At 37.7% G+C, this 16,171-nt stretch overlaps 1 protein-coding gene and 1 long non-coding RNA gene across 8 annotated transcripts in view; one reads left to right on the forward strand and one right to left on the reverse strand.

The window, feature by feature from the left end:
• KAT6B (lysine acetyltransferase 6B) overlaps positions 1–16,171 on the forward strand; it is a 180,413-nt gene that overhangs the window by 92,993 nt on the left and 71,249 nt on the right. The window lies entirely within an intron of this gene.
• LOC139036068 (uncharacterized) lies at positions 2,848–13,540 on the reverse strand. Its single transcript, XR_011488795.1, has 3 exons — positions 13,354–13,540; positions 7,972–8,143; positions 2,848–3,960 (listed from the first exon to the last, which is right to left on the reverse strand). It is a non-coding gene; the product is annotated as an uncharacterized lncRNA (long non-coding RNA).

The raw sequence follows: 16,171 nt of genomic DNA on the forward strand, positions 1-16,171 counted from the left end.
TTTGAGTAGTAATCAAGTGTAATAGTTAGTGTATGGTTGATTTCAGCTTTAAGTGCAATGTGTGCAGGAAGAGATGAAAGATAGATATTATTTAGTAAAATTCACTACTTGAGAAGAAATAAATATTAGTAATATTTTTAATTCTTCTGTCAGGAAGAACATTTTGAATCACTGATTTAGAGAACCTAGATTTTATTCTGAACCTTGAGTTTTTAGCTCATTTATGTCATTTGACATATGAACATGTCTTTTTGGAGGAAGGAATCTTTAGTTTTTATACATAATTGTTAAAATTTTCAGTCTTTTTCTTGAAAAATTAAGACATCAAGTCAACAAGTATTTGTTGAACACTGACCTTGGGCCAATGCATGTACATTTTTTAGTTTTTAAACAATGGTAGTGTAACCCTGGAATAATGCCTCTTAAGATGACTTTGATAAGTACAAGATGGTGAGTTGAGCTTTTAGCCAAGAACCTTTGTTTTCCCTTGTGAATATATTTCTCTTTTCTTGTGTGGTAGAACTTGAGTTAGAAATGTTCAGACTGTTTCTGTCCAAGCCACATTCTCACTATTGTCAGGGTTTGTTTAGTGATTTATAATTGATGAAATAAAAATTTGCAAAGCTTGTGAGGCTCTGCAATGGGAAAATGCTGTGCCGTATGAGGTGTGGTAGTGGTTTAGGCCTCATCTAATATATCTGGATGTTTGTCTTTCATGATTCTATGCCTATCTCTACCAAACAGAGATTCTTTCCTCTTAATGGAATTTGAAAAAAGATCATTTATCTTGAATGAAATTGGTTTCTTCTGTCTATTGCTGGGGGATTTAGTTTTCAACCAGAATGTCTGATCTGTTTTATGCGCCTGCCAAAAAAAATCCCAAAATACTGGCCGCCTGAGTTCTGGCTAATGTTTCCAGGCACTCTGTTTTGAAAACATTCCGTTTCTACCCTGTGTTACAGATGCTCTTGCATACAGTGAAATCCTGTGATAAATATTTTTCAGTGAACATAAAGTATTTGAAAAATAAACGAATGGCAGTGTTATCATTAGTCATACATTGACTGAGCGCCACCAGTGTATTCATCATCATGTACAGGACGTAGTCCAAGACACAATCCCTATTTAGTGGTTTTATGGTCTAATTATCTGTGAAATGGTCATGTCAGAAAACACCAAGGAGCTATCAGTTGGGCAAATTCTTTGCAATTATGATTAATAACCTGCTCTGAGTAATTAATGGGAAAGTATATATGGCTCCTACTGGCCTGCTAGTTTCAGATCGATTGGTGGTAATTGTGTATGCAAAATAATTCATAGTAAATTAAATAATTCTTTTTAATAATCCTAGGCTGGTTCTTACCTGTATTTTAACCCACTGAAGAAGAAAATGAGCACAAGTAGGAGGTATCTACCATTCTTTATAATATTATTTAGATCTTAAAATCAGTCAATAGCAAATTACATTATTTGAAAAATGATTGCTTTTCAGAGACTGATGATCCTTGCAGTATTTATCCTTTCTTGATTATTTTAAGGTACTTTGAGAATACTTAACATTTATTTAGACTTCTGCTGTATTAGAAATAAAATATTTTACATTAAATAAAATTGAAATGTATTAAGGTCAAGTCTACAAATGCAAATATATATTTAAATTCAATATTCAGATTGGAGTTTTGTAGGCAAAATATTTAACGATGTTTTTACTTCATTTACCTGTTCTTTTGACTCACACCGATGCAATATAGTGAGTATAGATATAAAAACTTATGCACTTGAATAGGATTTTTCCCATCTATTTGCAGGTGCAGTTTTTTGATAACTTTAATTCAAGTGTGATTGTGTGATCCACTTGACTTCATTATAGTAGAAGCTTTCTTATTTGATGTGATAAGAATTGACTGGTTAACCCAAAAAGGTAGTTAAAAGTAGGAAACAAAAAACTGTATCAGTATATATGTGGCAACATTTTATTAACTTATAATAAAGTATGTATTGTGTATATACTTGCCATTTGTTTTGTGGAGGTTCCAGTCTTGTCTTTGAGGACAGGTTGGAGTTTCCCATCTTTTTTCTCCACAACTTTCAGTCTCAGTTTCCTTAGATGCCCTTGTGAAGTAATTAGAATGCAGCATTCTTCTCGTTGTAATTTCCTCTAAGTCTTGTAATAATTTTTTTCGCTATTAGTCAGATCTGTCTAAAAACATTCAACAAAGTGTCCATAGAGACTACAACTCTCTTTGTATACATAGTTTATTGGGTATTGGATAACAGTGTGTAATTAAGGTGCTTAATTATAGTAACAGGCATAACTGACATAAACAAATTTGAAAACAAACACGATTAAGCACAGACCTCAACAGGTGGAAACAGAAATGCATGGGTGTCCTAGAAAATAGCTTATTAGCCACTGGTGTTGAGCATTTTGTGGGGAAATCAGGAGCTCTGGGCTAGGGAGGCTGTGATGTGGTTGGTCAGTGAGGAAGAGCTTTGTTTCTTTTTAATTTGAGGCTCTTGCCAGATTGGATCTCCATCTAAAGGACCTTCTTTTTTCCGCATGAATCCTTGTGTGTTTCCATCATCACAGCCGCCTCCTCTCTCCTTTCCGCCCAAGTCTGCTGCCGCCAGCCTGTACTCTTTGTGTCTACCTCCCACCCTCCATTTGAAATTTTGCATCAAAATTCAGCCCCTTGTAGAAGCCCTGTGGATTGACTCTACCCAACTTTTATGCTTTTGTTGATAATTTGTATATTATCTTTATAGCTTTAGTGAAATAAAACTTTGAACACTTGAATTTTAGTATCAAATACAGTATTATGTATATATAGTAAGTGCTCAAATATTTCTTTAGCCATATGAAACCAATAAAATAGGGCAGTTCTTCCCCTGAACATCCTCTCTGCAGGTTTATTGAGAAATAATTGATGTGACAGTTGTTGAGATGTTTAATTTTCAAGTATTCACCATACCTTTCCTTAAAAGGAGGTGGAGGAAATGGCCTTTTAGAACGTGACTTGCCAACCTTCCACAGAACATACTGTTGAAGAAAGCAAGAAACTCATGTGTCTGTGGGATTATGTTCTTGAATTGTGCATGTTTGCTTTTTTCCCTGTAATTTGTAAACTCTCCAAAAGCACAGGTCATATGTTCTCCTTCTTTGAATTTTCTGTGGCACAGTGGATAGAGAATCTGTGCTCTTGTACAGTAGAAGTAAGAAGCAGGTGCTGAAAGAATGTTGAGTGGCCAAAATGCCTACACCAAATACAACAGCAACTCAATGTCTTCCAAGCAGTCACTGCATGCTGTAGCACTTAGCACTTTATATATGTGGTCTCATTAATTCATGCAACTTTTGTAATTCCCATTTTACAGAGGTAGAACCCTAAAGGAGGAGTCAAATTCTTGGCTATGTTCACACAACCAGCAAGTGGTAGAGCTGGAACTCAAACCCAGGGAGTCTGATTCCAGATTCTAGGCCTTCAGTTTCTTTACTGCAATGTGTGTCAACAGGCTTTCAGAAACCTTCTGTAACAAGTTTTGAAAATTTAATGAAATATGATTATTTTCTTAACCAAACCAAATGGAAAACTAAAAACTGACTCTTAGGTGAAGCCAATGTATGCTACGTAGGAAGGCCTTGGGAAGGCCTGGTCAGAAAATGAGAGAATGGGAGAGCAAGCATGGTGCTGTCCACTGCCCGATGAGGAAAATATCTACTTAATGCTGTGAACCCTTTTGTTTTATACGTGTAACACCTGAGTGAGGATGGTAGCGTTGTCAGGCGCTCACATCTCATTGCTGGGCGACATCAGGAAGCTCTTTTTTTAGGATAGCTGTCCATCTGTTCTTCTCCAGGAGCTCCTGGACCTGTGCCACTTGGCTGCTGGCTTCAAGAGAGCCTAAATCAGTGAGCTGCTCACACCAGGGAGAACAGACAGGCTCTTCTCCTTAAAGTGTCTGTAATTATATGACCATAATTAGAAATAAAACCTTTAGGTAATTTGCAGCTTACAAGGAAAGACTTTCTGCTTACACACCATTTTATCCTCTATTGTTTCACATGCTGATCAGGAAAACAGGTTTCTTGGCCTAACAATAGATCATTAAGCTAACTGAGAGATGCAGATTCCCCACACTCCCTAATTTTGCTGTGTGGTCTGGGGCTATCAGGTGCTTTCTCAGCTTTTGGTTTGTAGTATTACATGATGTGGCCGCAAATACGTATAGGAAGTGTTGCATGAGACAACCTGAATTCCTGATATTAACTCCCTGGAAAAAGAGATATCCTACAAATAAATAACTTGTGAGTAGAGACACTAGTTTTGGTGCTTGTGGTTAGGGTTCATGTTTGTTGTCATGATAGTAAATGATCACATTGTTTCGGTGGTTCTACAGTGTTCAGAGAGATGGAGGTCACTGCTGTTTTTGTCTGACGGTTTGAGTTGGAGTAGATTCTGATTAATTCATGAGCCCCAACTGCAAGGTAGATGTTCAGTATTGATTAGACATATGCCCCTGGTTGTATGCTGTTAAAAAGGACTCAGTTGTGAAAATACTCCTAGAGCTAAATCAATAAGCTACTAAAGTTGTTTTTCTCCCATAAATGTTTGTATTTTATCCTTTAACTAAATGAGAAGGACTGTGAGGAATGTCTATGATCTGGACTGTTAAAGAAACCAGCTGTATCTTTGGAACAGTATGCTCATATGTTAGCCATTCCAGGTGAGTATAAATTATTCATATGTACATCTTAGCTAAGGATAACTCTGGCTTAATGGAGGAGACAGCATAACAGTTTTCTCTGGGAAGTTATCTTTTTTTTTTTTTCTGGTGACATGGGTAGAGAATTTGCTCAGAGGACACCCAGATACTAATGAAAATTTCAAGGGCTTTGAGACATAGTTCCTCATAGCGTAAGCGTTTAAAAATGTCTACAGTTTCTGTGATGCTCATAGCCAGTAATTGCTAAGCAATTAGCTGTACTGGCAGAATCACTGGGAAGTTTTCTGCCTTGGCAGTTTTTTTCTGAAAATTTTATTAAATTTAGAGAGCAGTTTCTGGCTGACTTTCCTTCCTCAACATACAGACTTGTCCAGAATAACACCCATCTTTATGAAATCATCGTGAAATCCACTGAATAGCTTCTAGGCCTGTCATTCTCCTCTCTTGGGCTTCTCCTCCAAGTTCCTAGAATGGACTGTTACCTCCTGCCGGGTAAATTTCCTGACCACGCCAGCCCCTTCCTTAAATCTTTACAGGGGCTTCTCATTTCCTCTTGCATCTCCTCTGGCTGTTCGCCCCATGCATCAAAGCCAGTCTCTAGCAGGCTCTGGATTATCTCATTTCCCTCATCTGCTGCTCAGGTCCCTAGCCTTCTCTCTCCATTCGTTTCAGTTCCTCTAGGTAGCACCTTCTCTGTGAACTCATTACGTTAGTCTTCTGAACAGTTTCCCAAGCACTATCATTTTCTTAGATTCTCTTCTCAACAAACTGTCCTTTTTCCTTCAGTTCTAAATAACTCCTGAAAGCCAATCTTCTGTAAAAGTCATTTTGAATTAAGTAGAGAGTTGCCAGTGGTGGTCTGTTCATCTCCTCTGACAATAAAAGACCTTGCATGGCTTCTTCCTCTAATATCCATCCCTGTTATAAACTTACTTCTTGCTTCCCACTTCCAGAATGACCCTTGCCCTTGACTTATGTGTGTATCCCATCCTACTCTAGTTACTGTTCCTAATTTAGAGACTCACACAGGGGTGAAGAAGGCAGGCTCTGAGGTCGGCCTCCTGACATGGAATCTGAGCTCTGCCGCTTGCAGCTGTGGACTCCTTGGGGTCCATTATTTAACCTTTCTGGGCCGCAGTTTCCTCCTTAATAAGTTTGGAACCATAAGAACACCTCGTTGAGTTTGTTGAAATAATGTAAATACCTCACACAGTATCTGGCACATGGTTAGCATGCAATAAATATTAACTGTTATTTTTTTTTAACAGAGGAAGAGGAATGAAGAACACACCCTATTAATATATCTGTATATCTACACAGTACATATATATGTGTGTGTGTATACATATATGCATATGTGTGCACACATCTGCATTCACTTACATAGTTACATAGTTTAGAAAAACATTCAGAATATCATTTCTCTTTTAGAAAATGAAAAATTACATGTTATAAAATACAAAACACATAAAGTTGAACAAAATCTCGGCGGGTGAGGCAGGGGTTTCAGTAGAGGTGGGGGAGTGCACTGCAGCATTTGTTCCTGCACACCTACTGAAGATCTGGCATTAGTGGTTTGACCTTTGTTTAAAAGCACCAGAGTTCCATGTGCATGTGTGGGCACTTGTTTGCTTTTGAGTGATAATGATTAAGGCAACTGATTTTTCTTAGGAAAGTTTCAAAAGCTAATCCACCCCAACCTTAAGTAAATGAAAGAGAAATTAGTTTTTTAAAAAAGAATAGTGTGAAGGACAGCATTCTTTTTAAAAATGACTGTAGAAGGAAATGCTTCAGATAAGTCTATGATGAGTTTACACATATCCCTTTAAACTTTGATGCATCTTCAGTACAGCAATTATTTAGCATGAGGATAATTAATTGCTTTTGTTTTCCTAGTTTTCCTACTTGTGATATTCTGTTAATGAATTTTATAAACATACTGAAAATAATCCTGGGCTGATGGGTATATTTTCCAAATAGAATAATTACCAGGCTTGTGTTGATTGTTTATATTTGAAAATGTCGAATGTAGATGTTGTTGGATTGCTGTCAGATTAGTCGTTTATTCCTGATTTAACAGAGATGTATCAGTGAAACACTTGTTTAGAAAATAGAAATAATTATAGATAGGGAAATTAAATTTCTTAAAAAATAATAATAAGTGATTTAATATACCAGTGTTTTTTTGTATAATATTAGAGGACCCAGAAGTGTGCAGTGTGCACGTGACTTGATTTAGTCCTATTAATATTTATCACATCTTCGAGGTCGCTACTCTTGTAAATGTAAAAATTATTTGAATTTCCCTATTTTCATTTATGTAATTTTAAAGCTTACATCATTTTAGGTTGTCTTATTAATGCCAGTTTTATAAAATAAAATAATTGAGAACTTATGAGGAAGGGTGGCATGAAAGAGGCGACCAGAGTTACACAGTTTAATATTTGTAACTTTCATTTCTTTTCAAATATAGATTTATTCCTGGTGATACAAATTGCTGTTTTCCTTGGCAGGCATTAGGAGCAAGTCTATGTGAAATTATGTAATGTCTGAAAAGTTATATTCATGATTAATTGGCCTATCCTAGAATGGTATTTGTGTGTGGAATAAGGCGATCATGCTTTTTTATTTGGCAGTGAGTTAAAGTGCCCCTGCTCAGATCGGGTTACTCTACAGAGCTTTTTTGACTAAGAACTGTGTATTTAGCTTGATCTCTTTTTAAAAAGCGTAAAATGTAGCTTCGAAGCCAAATATGCTGGAATTCATATTGTAACCAGTGTTAGTCTTTGGATAGCTTCAAAAGCAAGCTGTTCCACTCTGTCACACCTTAGTTAGCAAATGAAGCCAGAAGATTTAAAACAACAACATTATCCTCTCCATGGCCTCTGAACTCACAGCCAGTCTTGATTATCTAAGGGTAGATTGTCTGTAGTGTCAAATCATAGTTTTAAATTCTTCCTGACCTTGACCCAGGCTGATCAGTTACAATGATCTGTTTGTTTATCTAAGCTGGACTTTACAGGAGCTAGAAAATAAGGCCTTTAAACAATTGCCCTTTCCCATGTGTCAGCTTGAGAAATGATGACATTCATTACTAAAAACACAGTGATGGTGAACTTGATAACTGAGACTGCAGTGATCTTGGAGCCCAACTGTTTAGGGAAAGTTAACTTCTGTTTTCTGATCTGTAGTGTGGAGATAATAGTACCTACCTTCTGGCGTTTTAATGATTGATTAAGTGCTTACCTGAGTATCTGTTATTAGTGCTTTTCAAATGCTTGCTGCTGCTAATTACTGTTATTTCTGCTCCTGCTGCTACAACTGCCACCACGCCAAAGACTGTGTTACTGTGCCTAATAAAATAGTTCCTCTGGCAGGGCATTAACTCCAGGGTTCTGGTCTTCAGTGAATCCTCATACTGAAATGGTAAAACATATCCCAAAGTTGAATATGAGTAACTTGGGGGTTACTCTTTAAAAGTATCTATATTCTTATTGCTCAAAGGTGTGGACCACAGATCAGCAGCATTAGTGTCGCAGGAGACCTTCTTAGAAATTTAGACTCTGACCCCATTCCAGAATTAATGAATCAGAACCTGCATTTTAACAAGATCTCCAGGTGTTTTATGCATGCGTGCTCAGTTGTATCTGACTCTTTGCCACCCCATGAACTGTAGCCTGCCAGGCTCCTCTGTCCATGGAATTTTCCAGGCAAGAATACTGGTGTGGGTTGCCATTTCCTACTCAAGGGGATCTTCTCTACCCTGAGATCGAATCTGCATCTCTTGAGTCTCCAGCATTGGCGGGCAGATTCTTTACTACTGCACTACCTAGGAAGACTGTCTATTAAAGATTGAAAAGTATTTATTGCCATCATTTCCCAACCTCTCCCCACCATCCTCAAAATCATCTGAATGACTTAGAGATGACTACCAGCAGTGGACCACCAAGCAGTATCACATGAGCCAGGCCCTCAAAACAGGATGTTAATTAGAAAGAAGGCAAGATGGAAGGAAGAAGGGAGGAAGAAAAACCATGCCTGACGACACTAATACTGTAATTCTGTAGTTGAGTCTGTGGTCACTGATTTTAGATTGTTTTTTGTTGTAACATGGATCATGGAAAGAAGTACTGAAATTTTATGGGCTGGTAGCAAATTTCTTTGGCTCCGTAAGTTCCAGTGATCTGTCAAACTTACTTTGCAAAGTTTCCTTTTAACTCATGGTCTCAAAAATTAGTATGCATCCCTTATTTTCTTAAATATATACATACACAGTGCAGTCATCTTATAATCCTGCTTCATTTAGCTTTTTAATGTGAAGATGGTGTTCTCACTGTGCCGATCCTAAAAGACCAGTGGATAGGAGAGTAGAGTTCCATGTATTGTCCTTACTGTCTTTGGGCCAGTACTTCTACCCTTGGTTTGTTTCCTCTGTGTAAACATTGTGAAGATATATAAGAACATTGGTCTTTAATTAACTATGAATCATGGATGGTTGTGGAGGAACAGTTCTATGTATTATCACATGCTAGGGAATAAAAGAAATTGCTAGTTTTTTGACTTAAAATGTGACCTTTGAATCTATTGTTTAAAGTTAATTTGAAGAACAAATTTAAGTTAAAATATGGTACGGTTTTCAACTATTAAATTGTCAAGGAAAAATTTTGCTAAAGTGTTAGGTAGGAGTGATACAGTGGCACAACTTTATGCTGTTAAAAATGCCTGTGTTCTGTGACCCAGCAGTCTCGAATCTAGGCATTTATTCTACAGGTATATTTGCACATGCAAATGTACATATGTACATTTTTGTGGAAGCAAAAGAATAATAACCTCAATATCTATTGGAATGAAGCGGGTTTCGTGTACCTCAACTTTTAATTTTTATAAGATGAAGGTATCTCAGTTTACCTTGTGAAAGGGGATTTGAGTGTCCAGAGATTAAATGTAGGATGGAAACTTATTTTCCATTCCATGTGTCTTTATAATGTTTAAATTTTAAAAATACACACACACACACGAAAGTTAAAATCGACAAAATGGGCCTTGTATTGAAGAAACTGAAGCCATTCAACACTTAAACAATTTTTTTTTACTTTCCTTTTAAAGTATATTCATGTCCATAAACTCATTCATCTTCCCTCAGACACACAGTAATTAAGAGTAGCCAGTGAATTCTTAGTAGCCTCTCAGTACTATGTATACTCTTGCACTTCTCAGACTCTTTCTAACATAAACTGCCTGATGTCCTAATCATTCAGAGCTATGATTCTCGACCTGGGTACTACCAGAATCTCTTTGAAGCTTTTAAAGAATCAAAATGTCTGAGTTGCCTATTTAATAGAAATCCATGTGTGTGACTTAGGCATGTACATTTTTTTAAAACTACATAGGTGATCCCACTGTTCACACCTGTTTAAGAACCCCTGTCTAGAGAGCAATTATTGGTAGGATTCCTCTTCTGCTAAAGCACTAGCTATTACCTCCTGCCTGCCCCCTGCCTCCCACAGTAGAATGTTTCGGCTCTCTGCTCTACATCCCAAGGAAAAGGGACTGGCACTCTAAATAACCACATGACTCTATCTGTTGCATTAGAATAAAAATGATGATAGTGATAATAACAAGTCACGTTTCTGCATAAGAATCAACATTTTTCTGCATATAAAGAACATTGAAAGTAAATAGGGGAGATCAAGAGCTGATTCTTTGAAAACATCAATAAAATTCAGAAACCTCTAGGTAGAAGAATCAAAAAATAAACGGAAAACAAATTATTGATACCAGGAATGGAAGTGAGGATATCACTTGAAGACATGAAAAGAATAATAACAGAACATTATGAGCAATTTTATGCCAATAAATTGGGCAACTTAGATTAAATGAGAAAATTCCTTAAATGCCCAAATCACCACAGCTGATACATACAGACAAAATGGCAACTCTGAATAGCTCTATATCTGTTGAAGAAATTGAGATCAAAACATTAAAACTGTGGTACAAAGGAAACTCTTTAAAGGTCAGACAACAGACAACTTTAATGGTGAAGTCTATAAAATATTGAACAATACAAATGTTAGATTAATTCTTTCAGAAAGTAGGAGGTAATACAATTTTATTTCTCTTTGGTAGCAGTGAACGTTCAGAAATTGAAGTACCATTTATAATAGCACCAAACAATATGAAAGTATATAGGGATGAATTTAGCAAAATATGTACCCTGTAAAGTATTACCATTATTGAAAGAAAGGAAAGAAGACCTAAATAAGTGGAGAAATATACCTGCTCATGGATTGGAAGACTCAGTAATGTTACAGTCAGCACTCCCCAAACTAGTATACTTAGTCAACACAATCACGATAAAGCAAGCTTTGTTCTAGAATTTGACAAGTTGATTGAAAAATTGAAATGGTGACACAAAGAACTTAGAATAACCAAAACAAATTTTGAAAAAGAAGACCAAAGTTGAAGGACTAATTTAATGGGAAGAAGAAAATGTCTACAAATTGTCCCGGAGTCACTGGATATACATATGGAAAAAAAGTGAATCTTGAACCTTACCTCACTCCACACACAAAGATTAAGTAAAAATTTATCATAGACTTAACTTATAAACTAATGCCATGAAACTAGATGAAAATATATGATAAAGCCTTTGTAACTTTGGATTAGGCAAAGATTGTTTAGAGTGGATATGAAAAGCAGAAAAATTGGTAAATGGTACCTCATAAAAATGAAAAACTGCTGTTTCTCAAAAGAAATTGTTAGGAAAATGAGATAAGCCACAGAATTAGAGAAAATATTCAAAGTGCATATATTTTCTATACATAAGTAAGTGTTAGCCCCTGCAGTTGTGTCCAGCTCTTTGCGACCCCATGGACTGTAGCCCGCTAGACTCCAGCTCTTCTGTCCTTGGAATTCTCCACTGGAGTGGGTTGCTCTTCCCTTCTCCGGGGGATCTTCCCCACGCAGGGGTCCAACCGGGTCTCCTGCATTGCTGGCAGATTCATTACCATCTGAGCCACTAGGGAAACCCTTTACATATATATAAAGGAGTTGTATCTAGAACATGTATCCTGCAACTCAGCAATGAGACAGACAACCCATTTCACAAACAGATGTTATAGGGCGTGTTCCTTAGGAGTCAGGCACTGAGATAAAGTTTTGTGGTAGAATATTTACTAAGGGAAGGCTTTAGTAATCTGACTCTTGTGGGAGGAATTGCAATAAAGCAGCAGTGGGCGGCGGAGAGAGTTGAGCATCGATGCAGCTCAATAACAGCCATGGCTGACTTTGTATGTAGTTCTTGGATGTGGGCCACTGCAGGAAGGAGAGTATCCTTTGATGACATGACTGCAACTGAAGCAGTCCCTGAAAGGAGTGACAGCTGAAAACTGCCTGCTGGTAGCATTTTCAGTAGCTGGGGCAACAGGTTTTTAATTGGAAGAAGGTTTGGCAATATATTGCAGTAGACCACGATGACAGGTAGAAGAGTCTGATAGAAATTGTACAAAGGAAGATGTGTGAATGGCCACTGAGCACTAGCCATCAAATTTATGCAAATTAAAACCGCAATGATATCCTCTTACACACTCTCTGAAATGGTTAAAATTAAAAAGACTGGCAAAACCCAAGTGCAACCAGGAGTGTAAAATGGGGCAGTTCACTTTAGAAACCACCCTTGACAGTTTCTTATAAAGGTAAACATATACTTAGCATTTGACCCAGCAGTTTAACTCCTAAAAAGAAATGGAAACATGTAACTCCAAAGAGAAATGAAAACATGTTGAACAGTGCATAGCATTTCAGCTGCCATATAAATCTCTGTGAAGGCAGACATTCTTGGAGTCAGGTGGTGGTGATAGTGACCAACTACCATGTTAATATCTGTCTACCTATGCTTCATCCTTTCACTCTGCTTCCCTGTTTGTACCCAGTTACAATCAATTCAGTTGCCTGTGTTTCTGAGCAGGTGATGCACATTTCTGTTGGTGAAATTGGTAATGAGAATGTTTACGTTCACATCATGCCTAGGTGACCTTGTATGTAGGCACCACATCTAGATTAAAATGGTTTCCTTGGGGCAACTGAGGAAACCAATGATTCCAGCTATGTGATGTTCTGGAAAAGGCAAAACTATGGATACAGTAAAGAAAAGATTAGTGGTTAACAGGATTAGAGCGGGGAGGGAAAGATGAATAGGCAGAACAGGAGGATTTTTTTTAGGCAGTGAAAAATACTCTCTATGATACTATTAATATAAGGGTAGATAGATGTCATCATAAATTTGTCCAAATCCATAGAATGTACAACACCAAGAGAGAACCCTGATGTAAACTGTGGGCTTTGAGTGATAACAAATGTGTGAATGTAGGGTCATCAGTTGTAACAAATATATGAGCCTGGTGGGGGATGTTGATAATGGGGGATGCTATGTATATGTGGGGGCAAGGGGATATATGGGAAATTTCTGTACCTTCCTCTGAATTTTGCTGTGAACTTAAAACTGCTCTGGAAAAAAAAAAAGAAAACTGAAAGATTTGTGACACTTGAATATGAATTGATTTTAAAATTCCATTTTTCAAAATCTAGGGTAGGGTTTTTATTATATTGCTAATATTGTGACATACTCACTGAAAATAGTAGTTTGTAAATCCTAAGCTGACTTCCTATAACCATGTGTTGAATTTCCAGCTGTGTTGAGTCAGACTTTGATCCCTCTTGAGAAGATAAATGCAGTATCTGCAGTTTTTAATGTTAGGGGTGTAGGAGAGACTTTGAGATGAAATCTTAAAAACCAAGTCCCTGTCCAGATAAGAAATTAAAAACCCTGGGAAAGGCAGTTGTTTCTTTGTCCTACCCCTCCCCCGTTTGTAGGCCTCATTATTACACCCCTCACCCCCACCCACCCACTCCCACCCCTGCCTAGGAGGGGAAAAAGAGCAAATGAGATGTTATTGTTAAATGCTGTGTTCAGGATCAGATTTGTTTCCTTCTAATAGAATCAATTTCCTTAATCAGCTCTCTTATAAATGGTACACCTGCCTAATTAGAACAAGTTCTAGACTGCAGGATATACTGTGAGCATTTCAGTTACCTCCACACAATTGATAGCTATTGTGACTGATGTTCTTAGAAAGTCTTCCCCTCTCTCTTTTTATTCCTCTATGGCCAAGCTTTTTATTATTTTATACTTACGACTCTGCCTTTGACTGTGGAAATTTCATGGTATGTGGTCATTGATGTTGTTTCTGTTTCTACGTTATTCCTTAAATGAAAAAAGAAGTGATGTATTTATGGATATGTGTAGGGATGCTTTTAAATATTTTTATTTTATTGGATTTAATTTGCTTGTTGTCACTCTTAAAATACAGAGAACTCCCTTGACTGTGACAAGAAGGTGAAATACAACAGTCACATTCAAGATCTCCATACATTAGCCATAATAAATCTTCTTGCCCTGAGTAATACAGAAACTCAATCCAGAGCCAGTGAGGATGATGTAGTGCTCCCTCACAGAACCAATCACCCACCGAGAAGCATAATGAGCAAGGGAGGTGATATAATAAAACCTCTATGGCCAGAGGAAAATTATGGTAAAAACTGTTGCCTATGAAAAGTCTTGTAATAAGTATATCTCCAATTATCTTCCGAAAGAAATTATTTAGGCATCTGCTCAGGTTAAGATTCATGAGGGAAATGCAAGAATGGCCTTAGAATAGCAAAAGGGTACGTGAGCGTAGAGAAGGCGGTGGTGGACATGTTGTGAGCAGAGCTCTGTTGTGCCCCCAGGGTCTGCAGTAGCCGCGGTGCTTCTGTGAGGGTGTGTGGTCACCAGGCCTTCTTCTTGCAGAGGGATGTCTGCACTGACCACCGAGGGAGACAAAATAACACTCTTAAAAAGTAAGATGGTTTCAGTGATCACAGAAAGACTCTCAGTTATACTCTGAAATACACTATTTCCCAGGACCGCGGCTTCGGCAGACAGCTGTAAAGGAAAATCCTTAATGTGCATGATCTGTATCCTAGTTAGGAGTGGGCTTGATCTGTTCAGACAGATAGCAGTTGAGTAAGTGGGTTAAGTGGTGAGAGATGAAGTCTAGCTCTTTATTAGATAAGTGGCAGGTAGAGTGCTGAAGCAGCCAAAAAATAAAAAAAGAGGAAGTATGTTCCCAAAACAACAGGAACAGTGTCATCCTCTGTTGTCCCAGCGCTCACTTATACCTTTTGTGGAAAGTAATGCATTACCAATAATAAAACACCAAAGTTTGTAAAATACTTTTTAAAATAGATTGAACAGATTAATGCTTTTTTATAATTCTGTTACTCTGACCACAGTGTTCTTGACTTCTTTTTTGTGTGATAGGTACTGGTTCTGAGCATGGCCCCAAATCTCTCTTGCATACAATCTATAGTGCCTGTTAGTGAGTGAGCCCCAATAGTTAATATCTGTGGGAGTGATGAGGCAGTTTTCATCCCAGCTGATTTTTAAAATGTTCTGTCTTGTCAGATTAGACCCACAGAAGTATTATGTCCAAACATAAGTATCAGTCACTGTAAATGATCAGAATAGGAAAAAAGCAGTCAGATTAGACCTTTAGGTCACTCACCTTGCCGCCAATCGTTGCTTCATATTGTAGTCATTAAAAATATACATTAAAATAAAGAACAGTAGTTCAGTATTTGGGGACATCAGAGAAATCAGTCTGAACCCAAAAGCAGTCTTTTCATTCGTTCTTTCGTTTATTCCATAAATGTACTTTGAGGCTGGAGGAACAGCAACAAATCTCTGCTCTCTCAGTGTTCACTAAGTAAAACGAAACGGACAAACGATACAGCATATGTCAGATAGTGATGCACACCGCGCAGAAAAATGAAGCAAAGCGCGGAGGATCCAGAGGTGCTGGTGGCGCGCCCTTTGGAGAGAGTTGCCGGGGACAGCCCTCCGGATAAGGTGGTACCTAAATCCACCTCCAGAGGAAATGAGGGACCAGCCATGGGAAGCAGAAAGAGCGAAGAGCGTAGAGGCAGCAAGACGCCACGTCTTAATAGCTTTGTGACCAGAGGGCGCATTTAGCTTACCTGTGACACCAAACAGACGCAGGTCACCAGGCCTGTTTCACAGGGTTCGTGTTCGGCTCAAGTGAGACACTTGAGAAAACCAGGGAACGGGAAAGCAGTAACTTGACTTCAGATTTCAGTGTGAAATGATAAGAGGGTACAAATTAAAGAGATAAATACAGCAGCCTTAAAACAGCCCTTTCATACAGCTTGTTGTGAAATTTTGAATTGAGTTGTCTGAGCTGAAGTGTGGAGAGCATTCTCCAAAGATGAACCATTTGATACTGGGGTGTACAAGATCTTTGTTTGCCTTCATGGTATTATTTGTTTAAGATTTTATGTTTGTTTGTGCTTTTCTTCCTTTGACATCTTTTTCTTTCCTTTTCCTTTG

Source organism: Odocoileus virginianus, chromosome 7 (assembly GCF_023699985.2).
Source record: "Odocoileus virginianus isolate 20LAN1187 ecotype Illinois chromosome 7, Ovbor_1.2, whole genome shotgun sequence".
Taxonomy (NCBI): Eukaryota; Metazoa; Chordata; class Mammalia; order Artiodactyla; family Cervidae; genus Odocoileus; species Odocoileus virginianus.